The sequence below is a fragment of the Emydura macquarii genome, unplaced genomic scaffold, assembly GCF_026122565.2.
Source record: "Emydura macquarii macquarii isolate MOO-44397 ecotype Brisbane River unplaced genomic scaffold, CSIRO-AGI_Emac_v2 contig_2636, whole genome shotgun sequence".
Classification (NCBI taxonomy): Eukaryota; Metazoa; Chordata; order Testudines; family Chelidae; genus Emydura; species Emydura macquarii.
Genome location: NW_027132773.1, coordinates 4,409,649 through 4,428,551, shown reverse-complemented (window position 1 = coordinate 4,428,551; position 18,903 = coordinate 4,409,649). Strand labels below are relative to the sequence as shown.

Below are 18,903 nucleotides of genomic sequence, written 5' to 3'. Positions count from 1 at the left end.
TTAAATTTAAGCAAGTTAGCAGTCCCAATGAATGCAAGTTAACTTAAATAAATATATAAAAGTCTTTGCAAGGTGAGGGCCCTAGTGTGTGTGTTTACATCTCTACATGCCCAGCTACAAGATAGCTAGTCTGAATTTCATATTTTTATAGTTTTTAAAAGCTTAACAAATTGACAATGTAATGCTCTTTTCAGGTTTTTTCCAAGGTTAACTTTTTAACTTCTAGATTATGCTCAAGTTTTGTTTACGTAGAACATGAATAATTGTTTGTTGCCTAGGAAACAAATCAAGACAACATGCACAATTCAGATCAAATATTCATAAAGTTCTAGCTGAAACTACATGTTCTAAAATTAGGTGATTTTTCTTTCTTAAAGTCCCTTATATTTTAAGCAAAGAAAAAAGTTTCAGCATTTCTGTAAGTATTTTATTACTGACATCACTATTTCAAGTAAAAACCCGATTGTTGTAGCATCAAGTATTTTATCATTTTAGGCTTAAAACAATAATTTGGTAAAAATGACATTTGTCTTTCACCAGTCAGTGCTGAAACTCTGTGGGTATGTCTACACAGCAACTAGACACCTGTGGCTGGCCCATGCCAGCTGACTCAGGCTTGGAGGGCTCAGGCTGCGGGGCTGTTTCACTGCTGTGTAAATGTCTGGGCTTGCGCTGGATCCCGAGCTCTAGGACCCTGTGAGGTGAGAGTGTCCCAGAGGTCGGGCTACAGCCCAAGCCCAGAAGTCTACACAGCAGTGAAACAGCCCCTCTGCCCGAACCCCACAAGCCTGAGTCAGCTGGCATGGCCCACCCATGGGTTTTTCTTTGCCGCCCTAAGGGTATGTCTACACTGCGATGAAAGACCTATGGCGTAGGCATGGCTGGCTCAGGTGAGCTGACTTGGGCTCACTGGGCACGGGCTGCAGGGCTATAGAACTGCTGTATGACGTTCAGGTTCAAGATGGAGCCCAGGCTCTCCTCCTCCTCCTCCCTCCTCTCACAGGGCCTCAGAGGCCAGTCTCCAGCCCAAGCCCAAATGTCTACACTGCAGTTCTATAGCCCCACAGGCCAAGTCCCATGAGCCTGAGTCAGCTGTCCTGGGCTCTGAGACTCAGTACCAGTTTGTTTGATTTTTGTTTGTGTTTGTTTTTGTGTTTTGTAGTGTACACACACCTGAAATGTAAGCCCAGGGTTAGCAGAACTCGAGTTAGCAGACCAGAGGTTTATTAGCCTAGGGCTTGAGCGTCTACACTCATTTGTAACTCCAGGTTAGAAATTGTTGAACCCTGAGTCCCAAGCTGGGGCTCCTGCATCTACACTGCATTATGCAGACCTAAATCCAACCACCCATATCCGAGACTTCTCAGTGCCTTCCTAAACTGTGGCCACTCTAACCCTTCGTTCGTGTGTGAGAAAACTTGACTGTCCACCCAACCTGGCTGTCCAGAGGACAAAGAAAGTCAGCCCATGTGAGTGTGGGACACTGTTGGTGGACTCCTAGAGTTCGAGTCTAGTGGGGCTGCATCTGCAAAGCAAAGCAATAGTGCTTGAACCCTGAGTCCCAGCTTGACTCATTCTCCACCTCCGTGGGTCCTGGCACCCTTGCTCTGAGCCCAGGGTTAGTACAATTTTATGTGTAGACAAAAGGGGGGCTAGGCTTGAGCCTCTGTTTGAACCCTGGGATTACACTGCAGTGTCTCCGGCTAAACGCTGCTTACCCTGAAACAGCAGCTTCCTTTTATATTTCATCTCATCACCCACCGAGCAGTTTATAAAATTTTTAAGCTAATGGCATATCAAACTCAAAGAACGATACAGCAGTCAAAAGTTCAGGCAGGAATAAATTATGAGAGAGACCCAGAGCATTATACTTTCAAGGACGTGGAAGGATGCCTGGAAGAGGATGTCTGCAGCATTGATACTTGATTAAAGGAAAAGGAATTTCTCCTTAAACTCAATAGTATGACTTCTATTTCCAGATCCAAAACCCCTTTGTCATTTTTCCTTGCTGCTATGGATTCCCCACAAAGAAGAAGATGGTTTCACGTATTTTTCTCTATCACTTCAACACATTTGTTCAGCACTCAACCTTTTGACTCAGCCTGAAATCTTTATCCCCTAGTGTCTCAGAAACCCTGCCTTACCTTGAATTTAGAACAAAGGGATCCCACTTCCCTTTTAGGTGGGGAGGCTGTGAAAATGTAAAAATATATAACCCATTGAAACTTACAACCTATTTATCTTAATTTAGACTGCCATATTTTAGACTCTGGCCACATGATCTGGCTTTTTATACTCTTAGGCCTAGTCTACATACCAAGCTGCACCGGTTTAGCAAAAGATATGATTTTTTTTAAAAAACTGATTTAAACTATTGCAAATCACTGTGGGGATGTACTCATATTGGTTGTAAACTAACAGATATCAGTTCAGCATGAAACACATGAGAACAGAAGAAAGTGTTTTCCTGGAATCTTGTCTACAGTTATGGATCCCAATCAGCACAAAATTTTATTGCTTTCAGAATGAAATATAACTCACTTCTTCGACTTCACTTCCTCACAACAGTGGGTAAGATAGAAGGTGGGGTGGGGGCTACTAAGAGGAATATGCTGCGTATAAGAGGAATAAAGTAAGAAAATAAAATGTATATCAGACATATGATTACATGTGATCACTGGTCATAATGGATGAGCACATAAAATAGCCAATTTTAACTATTCTAACCTCCAAATCAAATCTTTTAAACTCATGGGAATGGAAACAGACGTGACGGATGGCCAAGAGCTTTCAGCAACAACATCTATTATGCTTTACAAGCTCTTACACAAGAACTGAAGCATAGCAATATATATTAAACTGAAATGTAATAGAGTCATGTGGCTCAGTGCCAAAAGACATATCACTGTATAAGTAAAGATAAAGCTATCAACTTGAAATTAGTTAAGGCCTAGTCTATGCTAGAAAAGTTTGCTGGTTTAGATATATTAACAAACCCTCCTGTTGTAGATGCAGTTTATACCAGTTCCCAGAGCAAAAGCCTTTTTAACACCATAACTATGTTTACACAAGCACTTTTGGTGACAGAGATATCATTTACAAAAAAGAACCAACATAACTATATTGACAAAAGTTTCTAGTGTAGACCTAGCCTAAGAATCCCTAACATTAATTTAAAAAAAATAAATAAATAAAGTGAAGAATGTTGCAGTAAACGCCGATAATACTTGAAAAGTGTGTTAACACCATGTTCTCCACTGTTTTCTTCATAATGGAACCACCACAATGGAAAAAATACACTAATTACTACTATATTAGCACCTCCATGGAAAGAAACATTATAGTAAACGTCAATTTTACAGAGTGAAATGGTTGACTTTACTATTTTAAGACGAGATTAAAGAAATGGTTGATTATGAGATGGAACTGAAGAAAACAGTTCTGTTTAAAAAGCAATAAAGAGAGCGAGAGAGAGTGTGCATGATCTAAGTTTAAATCTATGTTAAATGATGTTTTTACGAAAAATTAAAAAACAATGCACTGCAGTTAGTGGAAGTTCCAATGGACAGTAGCTGAACTTAGAAAATTTCAAACTGGGAATAAGATGCAGAGGATAACCGTGAGGATTATCATACATTTGAACAGCTTTCCAAGGGATGCGGTAAATTCCCCATCATTTGAGGTCTTTAATGATTTGGATGTCTTTCTAGTTCGACCACAGGATATGGGGCTCAGTGCAGAAATTGCTTGGTGAAAATCTGCGGCCTGTGGTAAGCAGGAGGACAGACTTGGATAATCATAATGGTCCCTTGTGGCCTTGAAATCTGTGAACGATATTGTCTGACACGTATTGGAGGTTTATGCTACTGTTAATTTCCTACTTTAACTGTCAGTTTTGACTACTATATAATAATTATATAAAAAAAAAAATCTACTTTTCTTGCTGCAGCTGATCCTTTCCCATTCCGGGGTTCAACTTGCTCTTTTTCTGTTCCTCATACTTAAACGATTCTCCTGAATTTTGTGCGTGTTGGTTGACTGAATACATTTTTATTAGATGTGGTAAGGAATTTTTCAATTTTTTTTTTTTTTTTTTTTTTGGTGGAAAGTGGTTTCCACAAAATTGATATTCTGTTTTTGTTTTTAATTTTTCATCCAGCAAATTAGAATGGAATATTTATTTTCAGGTTATGTTGACCCAACTTGAAGCATTTTGGTTTGTTGAACTGTATTAAAATGTTTTACTTTGGGTCAGTTCAACATTGAACTGCAACTGCTTGGTCTGCTATAGTGCCTCCTGAAAGTTGTATGTTACTAAAGTCTGCCAAAGTAAGGTGCCTTGTGCAATCTTTAACCGTGCAAAAGAAACTGTAATTGGAATCTATGAAAAAGATTAGTGATTACTGGGGGTGAATCTCTCTGCAGCAATAATACAATGAACAACCTCTTGATCAAATAAACATTAGAAAAATATATTGTTGGTACAATCTGGAAAAATGACTATATATAATTTTCTTTTCTGTCTATTTCACTGACTTCTAAAGAAGGAGGCTGTCTTGATCCAAAGTTAGTTTTTAATTTATACTAAACACTAAACAATATTCTAAGGAAGTATTTTTTGGTAATTGCCATCTTTAAATAGCAGGTAGAATAAAGAGTCTTGGCTTAGTTTCTAGGGAGAAAACCTCTCTCTTATCCAAGAGGATGACTCATGCTTTTTAAGCAGAAAGATGCACCAAAATAGCATGAGAATGATGCTTACGCAGTTGAAGAACGGACATTCCTACCATGGTTACATTAACACAGCACCAGCTGCTGTTACCAGTCCAACTGTACATAAACTGATCTGGTTTGAATGGGCAGAATATGGTGAAATGCATTGTTAGCTGTTATCACAGTTTGTTTCTCTGAGTATTATTAGTGCTTGTGGATCTAGTGGTGTTGTTATGGGATATGTTTTTAGTATTAAGTTTGTCAGTTTGATTAGGTCTCTATATTGTGGGTAAAACAGAACTTCAAAGAATAATTACAAGACAGTTATGAAATAGCTGCTTAGAAAAGCTAAAGAGGATTTCCTTCAGAACTGTGGGTCAGGTAGTGGAATAGTCATTGTAGAATGCAAAGAGAAATACTGGGAGGATGGGAGTGAGTATCTGGGATAGTATGTCTGAATCAGTAATTCTCACATACCAGCATTAATATTATATGCTTGGTCTGCCTCATCTTGGCTGTGTTCCATGACAGCCAATACTTACCCTGATTAATTCAAAATTTTGCTTATATATAAAACATATCCAACTTGTCATGAGGACAAACATTTTGCTCACATCTCTTTTCCACCATCTACTCCCCATAAAAAAGATCCAACTTCTTGGTTTGCTGTATCTACTTAATGGTGAAGTGCATTGAATGACAAATACAGTACAAATGTCAGTAGCTGGCTGCCAGGTCATATTTTGTCAACTCTGACAATTCACGTGACCAGCAGCCTGAGGATAAGCACGTTCCTGCGACAGTGTTCACAGACCCAGTCTGCTCAGAAAGCAAGAGGCTAAGATGGGATATTGTAGAGTCTGCAATGTACAGCATAATCCATTAGGATTCTTCAGGGCAGGATTTCTTATTCATAACATAATTTTCTCAAATGGGTTTAAGTGCTATTATCACTTCACCACACTACATAATAGAAGTGTCCATAATTTCCTACCCTCTTTGCACCTTTTCAGATTTGCCATAAGGCTTGTATGGGCCAGAACTATTCCAAGTATGTGTACCCTATTGAAAATTAAAGCAGAAGGCTCAGTTTAAAAAGTTTGAAAAGAAAAAAAAAAAAAAACCTGAGCCACCACTAGGGCTACTGTGTAAAACAGACAGGAGCTTTTGCCTGATTGTTCCCCTTTCCCCTCGTTAACTCAGCCACTTGGCACTCTGGTGAAGTCTACTGGCTGCAGAGCAGGGAGAGGAGAAACAAAAAATGACCAGGGAATAAGCAGTACCTGCCCATTTACAAAACACCAGCCCCCACACTACCACCAGGGGACACAAAGGGAGAAGGAAGGGGTTAACATAGACAGGGAAAGAAGAGAGATGTAGGTATGGGAGAATATGGGAAGGAGGTGGGACATATATAAAAAGGGACACATCCAGATGTGGAAATTCTGAACCTCCCCAATGCTTAAAGGGAGGGAGAAAAAGAAGGAAAAAGCCCACATTACCTTTTCTCCTGAAAGAGGGGAGGTTCTGTCTGAAGATGCAGGATGTGTATGTAGGGTGCAATGGGTTTGCCATACTATTATTTTTAATACAGTTGTGCCTACAATGGGCTAGGCACTATCCAAACACATAAGACACACAAGTCCCCCAAAAGATACCAGAGGGTCTAAAGATTCTGAGAAGAGGCAGCAGACTTGGACTTTCCTGTCAAGATAAATACTGAAGGAAGAAATCTTTCAGGAGAGTTGGGTTGTTCGGGTCTGAAGGATCACAAGTCCTTATGTGAGGGCTTTCATGGCTTCAGATCAGCATCCAAACACCAGGCTACTTATCTGAACCCCTCACCTTTAGAAGCCTTGATAATTAAAGTACAATAAAAATAACTTAAATATTAGAGTGTACAGGCTACTCTCCAGGCTATGGAGCTTCAGCCCATTGGGCATATTTGCAGAATTGTCCATGGAAAAGAATACCTTAAGTCATGCCATCTGTCTCATTTTTCACTCTATGACACCAACATGTTGATCCCACTAAACTTTGTAATATCAGAAATCTGCATTTATTCCAGTATTTTTCTCATTTGTCATCAAACAGCCTCCTAATGGAATAGTTTTAGGGGAGAATTTGTTTTTGTTTATTTTAAACAGCCTTGTTTGACTTCTAATATAAGCAAGAAAATACTTTTACACATGGCGGAAAAATGGATTTCTAAAGCAACAGATTTCAAATAAGCAATTAAACCAGAGACTGAAGCTTCAGAAGAAGTTGGAAGCTAATCACAGTAAAATACAGGATGTAGAAATTATAATAATCAATTTAGATTTCAACCTCTGTCCAAGAAGACTTCTTAGAAGCTATAATGGAAAATACTCCAATACAAACAAGACAATGTAAGGCCTAATCCATCTGAAATCAATGGGCATGTATGTTGTCATCAGTGTCAATGGGAACTGTATCAGGTCCTTAATGACCAAAGCTAAATGAACTTGCAGGATTTCTTGGTTAACTGAATATTTTTTAATTTTGAGTAGATAAAGCTAAACTAAGTTGTCTATACTTGAAGCTTACCCTCCTCTTCCGCCCTCCCTCCCACCACACAAAGCAGTTCTCTCTTTTTGCCCTGCAGACTAGGTACCTATGAGAATACCTGTGTGATAACTGGAACTCTCAGACTGGCTCATTTATTTCCATGTTTTTGCTTATTAACAAAAAGGGAAAGAACATTTGCTTATTTTTCTTAATTTTTCACATACTATTATTATTATGTTAATATAATATTAACATAATGGTTTATGTCTCTTTGTTTCTTCCTTAAGCCTGGCATATTTCTTATGTATTTAGAGCATTCATCAGTTTCTCAGAAATTTCGGAAATGCTCCTCCAGAGTTTGCTGAACTGTATGTTACAGACTTGACCAAATTCCTCTAGTGGAAATTTGACCCAACCTTTAGATCCCAGGTGTAGGGCTTCTGTTTTGCAGGAGTTGTTAAAATACTGAAAATAACCCCCCAAAAATGAAACTGAGCTTTATGTATATGTCCATAAATTTGGGGTTTTCAGGGCTCTCTCTTTGTATATAGTGTAATGAGTAATGTATATTATATAAAACGTATTATAGACATGTGTACATTATGTACGTTCGTAATTACAGTAGTATATATGTTGATGAGTAATCTCTTTAATGTTCCCTAGTGCATTTTAACATAATACTGTTTCAAAGAGCACTATGCTAAAATGCACTAGGTAACCTTTAGAACACACCAGCAGGGTCTACTTGAACCAAATAATGCACAGATTAGTGCGCTTTAGAAATCACACCTCCCCGCCTGCATTACTAATAGTCTGCATTACTGCTCTGTGTAGACAAGCCCTTAAATACAAATTACCATTTCCGATGCTTATTGGATAAACACCAGTTTCATTTTTTCTTGTACAGGAGTGTTTTATCCATGTTTATCAGTTAAAACTGAAAATCAGAAGCCCTACCCATGTGCTTCCAAGCCAGCTGGGCAAGGCAGTGTCTAACTTAGGGCCTCTATGACTCAAAAACTTCTAGATGCCAACTAGTAAAGGGCACAGGGGTTCAAGGAACCCCTGGATTCACCAAAAGACTGTCAAGTAAGGTTTCTAATGAAGGCATTGTCTCAATGGTCATCATAATAATTGCAAAACGTATATATGGATGTTGCGTAAGGAGTTATGTATATATACTGAAAATTATGTTCTTAAGGTCTGTGACTAGGGACAGATCACCAGAAAGGTGAAAAGAGGGTTTTCTTTCATGCAAGAAATGTTTATCTGTCTGTTTACATGTACATTAAGTATTGTATGGTTTTCCAGAGAGAGGAAATTTACAGGAAGAATTAAACCAGCAAGGTTTACAAGTAAGGACAATGAACTTTTGGAGGCATAACTAAGGGATCCTCGTTCCTTCAACCTGTGAGGCCAAGCCACCAGCAGGCTTGATCTTATGAGGCGAGATTTCAGCCCAACTTGTTTAAAATGCTGGAGCAAGCTACTTTGCTGGAGATAGCAGAATGACTTGTTAGTTCAGTTTAAGCTCTAGAAAGCATGTTATGATTTTGTTTTATTTGTAACCATTTGTTTCCAATATTCTCACTCTCTATCTCTGTTTTTGATGATAAACTTATTTTTGTTTTCTCAAGCTCTCTCTCTCTCCAGTGTGTTAAATAGAGTGTGGATCCCACGTTGACTCTTTAAGCTGATATCCAAAAATTCCTTTTAGTGTACTGAATCAGAGTTCTGGGAGTGTTCAGCGGAAGAGGGGGTGCTCAGAGGACTCGGGGGTAGTGTGTAACTATCGCTAACCTGTATAGAGACAGCAAAGCTGACAGAGGCCTGAATAGCAAAGCTTATGCTATCAGAGGCTCATGGTTACAGGGAGCTGATTCACAGCAGGCACAGACGAGACTTCTTCATGCTAAGAGCAGGTGGTGACAAAGTGCCTAACATCCCTGGGTGCCCCTGGGAAGTGTCAGAGCCTCCAGGATACACTGCCGGGTGCAGACCTCTTTTCTGGCCCCCTTCCTTGGGATGTGGGACTTAGCAATCCAACTGCCCTACGCGCTGAAACCAGAGCTCTAACCTCCCAAGCCTGCCCATGTGGGCTTCCACCTCACTGTGGAGCACTCTGGTTTATAGTTTAACTCCTCAGGGACCATGTGGCAGGTAAAGTAATGAACAAAGATTTTGCACAGGAGATTTTAAGACGACAGTAACTTTTATTCTCAAAGCATACAAGAGCTACAGATCATTAAGAAAACAACTATAGCCTATACACTCTCTCCCCAGAGCCTATGCTTACCCCTTCGTGTGAGTCCTTAGCCCAGTGTGCACATCAACTGAGTAGGGCAGTTTTCCATCAGTGAGAGAGAGAGATTCGAGCAGATCCTGAATATAAGGTTTCTGTCCCCCCCATCAGATAACCAACCCTTCTAGAGCCCAAACTGCATGTAACATTGCTAAGACAATCATTCTTGATGACTCTTATGTTACCCATTCCAGGAGACGTCAGACATGACAATAAGCTGACATCTCTAGGCAACTACAACTGCATACGAAAAATGTAAGTCACATTCTTCCAACTGGTGGTTACACTGTCAGCAAGGTGACTATTTGTAACAGACTTGTATAGACCTACAACCTTCCAAATGGTGCAGCTCATACATGAAAGCTTGACAGACCCATGACTACAGCAATCTTGCCTGTGCCTTTTATTTGTTTATTTTTAACAAAGGAGTTAGAAGATGAATGTTTCCACACCGCTCAGGTGCACACTCCTCATTTAATACAACTATGTGCAAACCTAGACGGCTCCTTTGGTTTTAAATGTCTCTTCCCTTTAAAATTTTTATTATACCAGGTTCAACCAACTGCCAGCTCAACAATGGCTTTAATTCTTCCCTTCACATTATTATTTCGGTAACATAAATCCAGTCTCAGTCAACAAATTGAATGGTGGTTGTATATTAGTCAACCTCACGTGAACAGGCGGCGTCAGTCATGCATAACCAGGTTTCTACTTGTATTTTTCAGAGTTTATGGATATTAAATCTCTGCCCATTTTGTAATTTTCAGGTGGCAACATAGGCCTGAAAGTACATATACACATACACACTTAAGCCCTACAGCCTGAAGCTCTTCAGGGTAAGGGACTTGCTACTCCCATCTATTTGTGAAAAGGAGAGAGAGCAGCTAAGAGCTACTTGGAAACTGTCAGAACTCCAGCTTGTCAGAACCTCTAGAGAGAAGGGGCTCTCTACCACCGTCTACTGGTGAACAAGGGAAAGTATGGCTAGAGAGTTTATATAATCTGTCTACGGTGAACTCCTCCAGTTACACTTTGGAGAGTCAGAAGAACTGTGTACAAACTCCAAACTCGTGGGGTAATGGGACTGAATTCAGAGAGGGAGGGAGCAGTAAGGAGCTCCTACTTCGGAGCAAGGAGTGGCTTCCTGGTGGCAAGCACTCTGCTCGAGTGTCCAGGGACCCCCCTGAAGACTTTTTGAAGAAATGGTGCAGAAATGACTTTTCATTAAGAGTCAACAGAGAGGTGGCCTTTTGCTGAAGCCACAGAGGGCAGCAACAGAGCTGAGAGGCAATCCCAGTGAGGGTCTACCTACCCAATACCAATAAAACTGAAATGACTATGGCTGGGTTAGGTGCTGGAGCATGAAGACTAGACCAGGCAGCATTTTTCCTACGGGCTGCCTAAGTGCACTCCCCAGCTCTGGGACGACACTACCCACTGACACCAAACCATGAGTGGAGTTTAGTAGAGGCAGAATGAGGGAAAATACATGTTAAAGGACATTTGCTTATCGAACACTTGCTGGATTGTCGGGATCTGAGTTAAAGATCTACTGCCGAAGATATCATGTGAGTGGATGTTTTACCTATTATCATCAACTTACATATATAGTAGCTGTTTTGTCCCCAAGTCGATTCTGTGTTCCCTGACCCCTAATAAAGTTTTCCCTTGTTTTATAAGCAGATTCAAAGCTTGCAAGCAGGGAAGTATTGCCTTCTAAGAGTGTCTAAGAAAGGTATTTAGTTACCAAGACATACTGGACGGGGGCTTATGCCAGTGGTGTTCGTTAATTTTAAGAGGAACAGCCAGACATTTGAACGTGGCCCTGGTTGCTGCTGACACTTGGCAGGATGGTTACACAAACACAATCTCTTACTAGTTTATACTGCATCTACAACAGAGATCAATTGAAAGACAGAGAAGCAATGCCAGCCCCTCTACTTTCTCACAGTCTCTTCCCGCCACAAGAATTCGAGACAGATCAAAGGACTTCTCTTCCACCTCTGTAGCAATAATACAACATTTTCCTCTTACCTTACTGACTAAATATGTTTCAAAGGTTAGTTACAGTCATAAAACAGGAACTCGGGGCCAAAATGGACAAACTAGCAAGGGCAGTGGTCAGGAGGTATTTTTCTTAGCCTCTGTGATATATTAATATATCTATAAGAGAAAAAGTCTAGCAGTCAGCAGTGCCAAAGTAATGATTCTGGGATCATTACAGAAACACTTAGATACCAACTTGGGAAAAGGTATTTAAGTACACTGCCCAAATGGCTGCTCTGCAACTTGCATATCATGCCAAATAATAATGCAGAGTCACTCTTCAGGACAGTATCTATAGGAATTTTACTCTGCCAACAAGCAGCAGTCTAATAAATGTCAGCACCAGTTGATTAGGAAACATTAATATTATGAAGACAAAGAATGTTCACCTTCATAAAGAGAGTAAAAGACAAAATACAATGATGTCAGTTAGCCTACGGGTTTGGCAACTGTGTTTACACATTGCAGTACATGAGAGACCTTGAGAAGTGGCATTCAAGCACATCCCCAAAGGGATGAGGCTGATCTCCAGGTGGGAGAATGGAAGCAACTGACTTCACAAATGCGCCTCCCCCACCATAGTCGACCCATGAAACAGTGCAGGTTTCTGTGGCCAGAATGCTCATTTTCCCTGGTGGTAGATAAACACTACACACAAGGGCGGGGTAGTGTGACAGACATTCAGAATGACTCCTGGAGGCTCTTCAGAAAAAAGATAATGGTTAAAATAGAACCTAGTGGTAGTATCAATGAGACTACTCACTTGTGGGAAGTTTAGCACATGCATGTGTGTTTTTTGCAGAATCAGGGCCTTAAACGCTATCTGAAAGGGTTCAGGAAGTCTCTTCTGTTGATATGCTGGGATTCGAGGTGCCTATCCTGTAAACTGACTTTAATGGAACACTGCATGAGCACAGGGGTCCACCCACACAGATCATCCTGCAGGATTGAGGCCTAACTTAGTTATAGGCTTGATGGAGGAATCCCCTGGTGAAATTTTATGGTCTGTATTACACAGAAGGTCACATTAGATGATCATAATGGTCCCTTCTGGTCTTAAAACTATAAATCGATGAGCTTCATAAACTACATGCATAAATGCCCCAAACACTGAAAGGAAGACAGACTCCCTCAACAGCAAGTAAGAGATAATCTCCATTTCTTTGTAAAACACACACACAAACAACAGCTGCCAAGAACTAGCATCTTTGAAGCAAAACAGATGTTTATTCTCAAAAGCTATTCATTTCACATACATTGTAAAACAGAAATTATTTCCATTATATTATAAACTATAAGTTAAGTCAAAACCAAAATCTTGGATCAGAACACTCACAAACTTTGCGGAAATCTGGATTCACCTGTACATCCAAACTTTTAGGCTGGCTCCCTATCTCTGGGCTGAACTGAAATTCTAAACAGTCCTGGACTTTGGGGAGCTCAGATACAGATCTGAAATTTATAACTCGGGTCCATATCGAACCATGACACAGAACGTGTTTTGATTGGTTCTCAGATTAGAAAAATATGTTGATTCTGTTTTGCTTAGCTGAGTAAATCTTCTTTTGGTCACCATTATCAGCAGAATACACACAGAGCATTTCTGATTCGTAAGATGGAGTCTCTTTGTATGTAACCATCTTTCAAAACACAGCTGCAGTGTAAACTATTTGTGCTCAGATGGCATGAGTGTTCGAAGGACATGTTTTTCACACCTTTCTGACTCATTGGTTTATATTTAATCCTTATTCTGTAATCTTTATTTGACCAAGGTTTCAAAACTGCTCTCTAATCTTAAAAGATTGATTTTAGGAGCAATTCACAGGTCTCAATTAATAAGGAAATTTGCAAATCATCTGCAAATTTGTCCATTTCACTCTTCACCCCTTTTTCCAGATCACTTATGAATGTCATAGAATCACAGAAGATTAGGGTTGGAAGGGACCTCAGGAGGTCATCTAGTCCAACCCCCTGCTCAAAGCAGGACCAACCCCGACTAAATTATCGGAGCCAGGGCTTTGTCAAGCCACACCTTAAAAACTTCTAAGGATGGAGCTACCATCACCTTACTAGATAACTCATTCCAGTACTTCACCACCCTCTTTGGGAAGAAGTTTTTCCTAATATCCAACCTAGACCTCCCCCACTGCAACTTGAGACCATTGCTCCTTGTTCTGTCATCTACTACCACTGAGAACAGCCTAGCTCCATCCTACCTGGAACCCCCTTTCAGGTAGTTAAAGGCTGCTATCAAATCCCCCCTCATTCTTCTCTTCTGCAGACTGAACAAGCCTAGTTCCCTCAGCCTCTCCTCATATGTCATGTGCCCCAGGCACCTAATAATGTTTGTTGCCCTCCTCTGGACTCTCTCCAATTTGTCCACATCCTTTCTGTAAGGGGGGGGGGGGGACGGACGACGGGGGACGACGACGACGGACGGACGGACGACACCAAAACTGGACACAATACTCCAAATGTGGCCTCACCGGTGCTGAATAGAGGGTAATCATCACTTCCCTCGATCTGCTGGCAATGCGCCTACTAATGCAGCCCAATATGCTGTTAGCCTCCTTGGCAATAAAGGCACACTGTTGACTCATATCCAGCTTCTTGTCCACTGTAACCCCCAGGACCTTTTCTGCAGAACTGCTGCCTAACCAGTTGGTACCCAGTCTGTAGCAGTGCATGGGATTCTTCTCTCCTAAAATCAGGACTCTGCACTTGTTGAATCTCATCAGATTTTTTTTGGCCCAATCCTTCAATTTGTCTAGGTCATCCTGTATCCTATCCTTGCCCTCCAGGATATCTACCACTCCTCCCAGCTTAGTGTCATCTTCAAACTTGCTGAGGGTGCAATCGACCCCATCCTCCAGATCATTAATTAAGATGTTGAACAAAATCGGCCACAGCACTGATCCCGATTTATGAGAGATATGCCATGTCAGGTACTGTTAGAAAGGCTATAATGTGCTAAGTAAGATGATGATATTTATGTTCATGTTATATGTGTAATGGAAGTTATGGATATGTTTGATATATCTGTATTTCAAATTCTGCTGCGTCTGGGCGACATCCCAGACGGCATGGCTGCAGCACTAACCTGCTTAATGGCCCATTAAGGAAACTCACAGGTACTGGGGGCCAGAAGGAGAAGACAGGGATATACCTGATGAGTCACCAGGACTTACTTATGTGACTCTAGACTCCATTTTATTCCTGTAAAATTCCACAAACAGAATGGAAAAAGCAAAAGGACATAAAAGGCAGCTGCATGACATCCATTTTGTCTTTAGTCTATCTTTAGTCTCCAGCCTATCTCTGGATCAACTCATCTACAACTCAACTGAACTTAAGCTGTGAAACAAAGGACTGAGACCAATCCAGGTACTGGATGTATACCAGAGGGACTATACAAGCCTGAAAACTCCACAATTCTACTAGAAACCTGATATATATATATATATATGGACTTTCAAATCATTTGTATGTATCTGATTGATTTAATCCTTTAACATTTCTCTTATGGTTTCTTTCTTTCTTTTTACAATAAACCTTCAGTTTTAGTTACTAAAGGATTGGCTGGCAGCGTGGTATTTTAGGTAAGATCCAAACTTATATCGAACTGGTACTGTGGCTGACCCCTTGGGGTCAGAGAGAACCTTTTTAGTAAAGAGCATAGAGTTTAAATAACTGGTCTCTTTACTGGACCTAGTGCTGATTTGGGAGCCAGAAGCTGAAATGCAGTGAAGGGGGCTGTGTGCATTTGTATACTGGCTTCTGTGGGGATTCAGAAGCGTAGTTTGTGGCTGGATGGGAAGTCTGGCTTCTGTGCCACCCACCAGTGCTGGAAGAATCTGCTCTCCGTTTGCAGCCTGCCCTGACCTTGGCATTTTCAGAGGGCTACCCTGGGCATGGGATGGGTCACACCACATTCTTGGGGGACCCAGCTATTTATCTCTCTCCATTGTGAAAACTGACCATTTATTTCTACCCTTTGTTTCTTACCTTTTAACCAGCTACTGATCCATGACAGGACCTTCCCCCTAATTCCAGGGCTCCTTACTTTGGTTTGGTGAGGAACCTTGTCAACAGCTTTCTGAAAGCTCAAGTGCACTATATTGGGTTAATCACCCTTTCCACATTCTTGCTATCAATCTTAAAGAATTCTAATAGATTAGTGAGGCACAATTTCCCTTTACAAAGTCCCTGTTGACGCTTCCCCAACTCATGTTTATCTATGGGTCCGATAATTCTTTTATTTCCTATAGTTTCAACTAATTTGAAATTAGGCATGCTGGCCTGAAACTGTCATGATTACCTCTGTTTTTTTTAAAATAGGCATTACATTAGCTACTCTCCTGTCACCTGGTACAGAGGCTGATTTATATGATAGGTTATATACCGCAGTTAGTAGTTCTGTTATTTCACATCTGAGTTCTTTCAGAATTCTTGGGTGAATACCATCTGATCCTGGTGACTCATAACTGTTTAATTTATCAATTTGTTCCAAAACCTCCTCTACTGACACCTCAATCAGGGACAGATTCTCAGGTTTGTCACCTAAAAGAATGGTTAGGGTGTGGGAATATCCCTATATCCTCTGCAGTGAAGATGGATGCAAAGAATTCATTAAGCTTCTCTGCAGTGGCCTTGTCTGCTTTGAGTGCTCCTTTAGCACCTTGATTGTCCAGTGACCCCACTCACTGTTTGACAGGCTTTCTGATGTTGATGTATTTAAAAATATTTGCTGTTAGTTTCTGTGTCCTTAGTTAGTTGCTCTTCAAATTTTTTCTTAGCCTGCCTTATTATACTTTTACACTTGACCTGCTAAAGTTTGTTTCTTTCCATCTTCCTCACTAAAATCTCACTTCCAATTTTTAAAGGATGCCTTTTTGCCTCTGGCCATCTCTTCTGCTCAGCCATGGTGGTACTTTTGGTGTCTCACTTCTTTTTTTTTTTTTTTTTTTTTTTTTTTTTCTTTTTTAAATAAAGGAGGGGGTATATGCATTTAGTTTCAACCTCTATTGTGGTGTTTTATTGTGGTTCTCCATGCTGTTTGCAGGCATTTCACTCGTGACTTTTTCTCTTAATTTCCATTTAACTAGGTTCCTCATTTTTGTGTAGTTCCCCCTTTTGAAGTTAAATGCCACTGTGGTGGGTTTCTTTGGCATTTTTCCTCCTACAATGATGTCAAATTTAATTACATGATGGTCACTTTTATCAAGCATTTCAGTTATATTCACCTCTTTGACCAGATCCTAAAGTACCTCTAAATCAAGAATTGCCTCTCTCTCATGGGTTCCAAGACAAGCTGTTCCAAGAAGCTGTCATTTTTAGGGCATCTAGAAATTTCATCTATGCATACCATCTTGAGGAGATATATATCCAATCAATATGAAGATAGATTAAACCCCCATTATTATTGCATTTTCTACTTTTGTACCCTATCTAATTTCCCTGAACATTTCACAATCACCATCACCATCCAGGTCAGTGTGTTTCTACTGCTATAGTCTTATTGTTCAAGGATGGAATTTCTATCCACAGAGATTCTATGGTATAGTTTGATTCATTTAAGATTTTGACTTTATTTCATTTTCCTTTCTTTCACATCTAGTTCCACTTCCACACCAGCGCAACCTACTCTGTCACTCCTAAGTATTTCGTACCCTGGTATTGCTGCGTCCCACTGTGTCCTCTCATTCCACCAATTTTACATGATGCCTATTATATCAATAACCTCATTTTATGCCAGGCATTCGAGTTTACCTATCCTAGTATTTAGACTTTTACTCAATAGGGATCACATCATGACAGAAATCTTTTTTTGAACTTATGGTCTTCAAATAACACCCCCACCTCATCATTAGAAGCAAGCTCCCCACACTCCAGAACACACCAACTCAAAGCAGCACCAGACCCTGCCAGAACAAAAGATGCAAGACCTGTAGACACATCTACACTGCTGCAATGATCAATACCCACCACAACACACATTTCAATATTCCTGGGTCCTACACATGCTAATCACAACATGTGGTGTACCTCATCCAGTGCACTAAATGCCCCCAAGAACAACTATGCGGGTGAAACTACACAATCACTAAGCTCTCAAATGAACTCTCACAAAAATGATAAAAGACAAAACCACTATATCTCCTGTGGGTGAATATTTTTCACAAAGTGATCACTCTATAGCTGACTTCTCATTCCTTATCCTCAAGGAAAACCTGCACCACCCTCAAAAGACAAGCCTGGGAGCCTAAATTCATAACTTTGCAAGATACTAAAAATCACAGACTGACTAGACACACTGGATTTATGGCTTATTACAACAATCTATAACCCGCTCAGCTCCCCCTCCAGCTTCCCCACTCCATGACTGGAGACATATTAACTGGCCACTTCACCTTGAATGATCCTTTGAAATGTATATTAACTACTTATGTTAAACAATCTGTTCCACCTTGTATCTAGCTGTGACACTCCCAGTGCCTTTCCCAGACCTGAGGAAGAGCTCTGTGTAAGCTCAAAAGTTGGTCTCTCTCACCAACAGAAGCTGGCCCAATAAAAGATAAGAAGAGATAAAATACCTTGTCTATTTAGACGTCTAGCATTTGTATATAAGCCCTTGTACATTTTATTAATATTCTGTTGCTTGCCTTAAATGGGATTCCTTTAGGCTTGATTGCTCCTCACTGACTCTTCTCTGTACTTTCCCAATTTCTTTCCTCTCCTCTTTATTAGGCTATACAGTTCCCCCTTTAATGCTTTCATCCCTGGGGGATATTTGTGCCCAAACTATGTGCTCCTCCAAACCTGTCAGCTTCCCCCAGCCCTTAGTTTAAAAAATCCTCCATAACATTTTTAATTTTACATGCCAACAGTCTGGTTCCATTTTGGTTTAGGTGGAGCCCATCCTTCCTATATAGGTTCTTCCTTTTCCCAAAAGTTCCCCAATTCTTAATAAACCCCCTCCTCCCTACACCATCATCTAATCCACACATTGAGGCCCTGCGATTCTGCCTTGAAGCATTTCAGAGAATGCTACTATGGAGATCCTGGACTTTAATTTCTTACCTAGCAGCCTAAATTTGGCCTCCAGGACCTCTCTCCTACTTTTCCCTATGTCATTGGTACCTACATGTACCATGACCACCAGCTTCTCCCCAGCACTGCACATAAGTCTGTCTAGATTCTCTTGAGATCTGCAACCTTCACACCCAGCAGCCAATTTATCACGTTTCTCTTGGTCATCACAAATCCAACTATGTAAGTTTCAAATGAGCAAATACCCCATTTCTATTACCTGG

At 40.5% G+C, this 18,903-nt stretch overlaps 1 protein-coding gene across 4 annotated transcripts in view; it reads right to left on the bottom strand.

Annotated features, from left to right (window-relative positions):
• GRIP1 (glutamate receptor interacting protein 1) overlaps positions 1-18,903 on the bottom strand; it is a 482,567-nt gene that overhangs the window by 355,814 nt on the left and 107,850 nt on the right. The window lies entirely within an intron of this gene.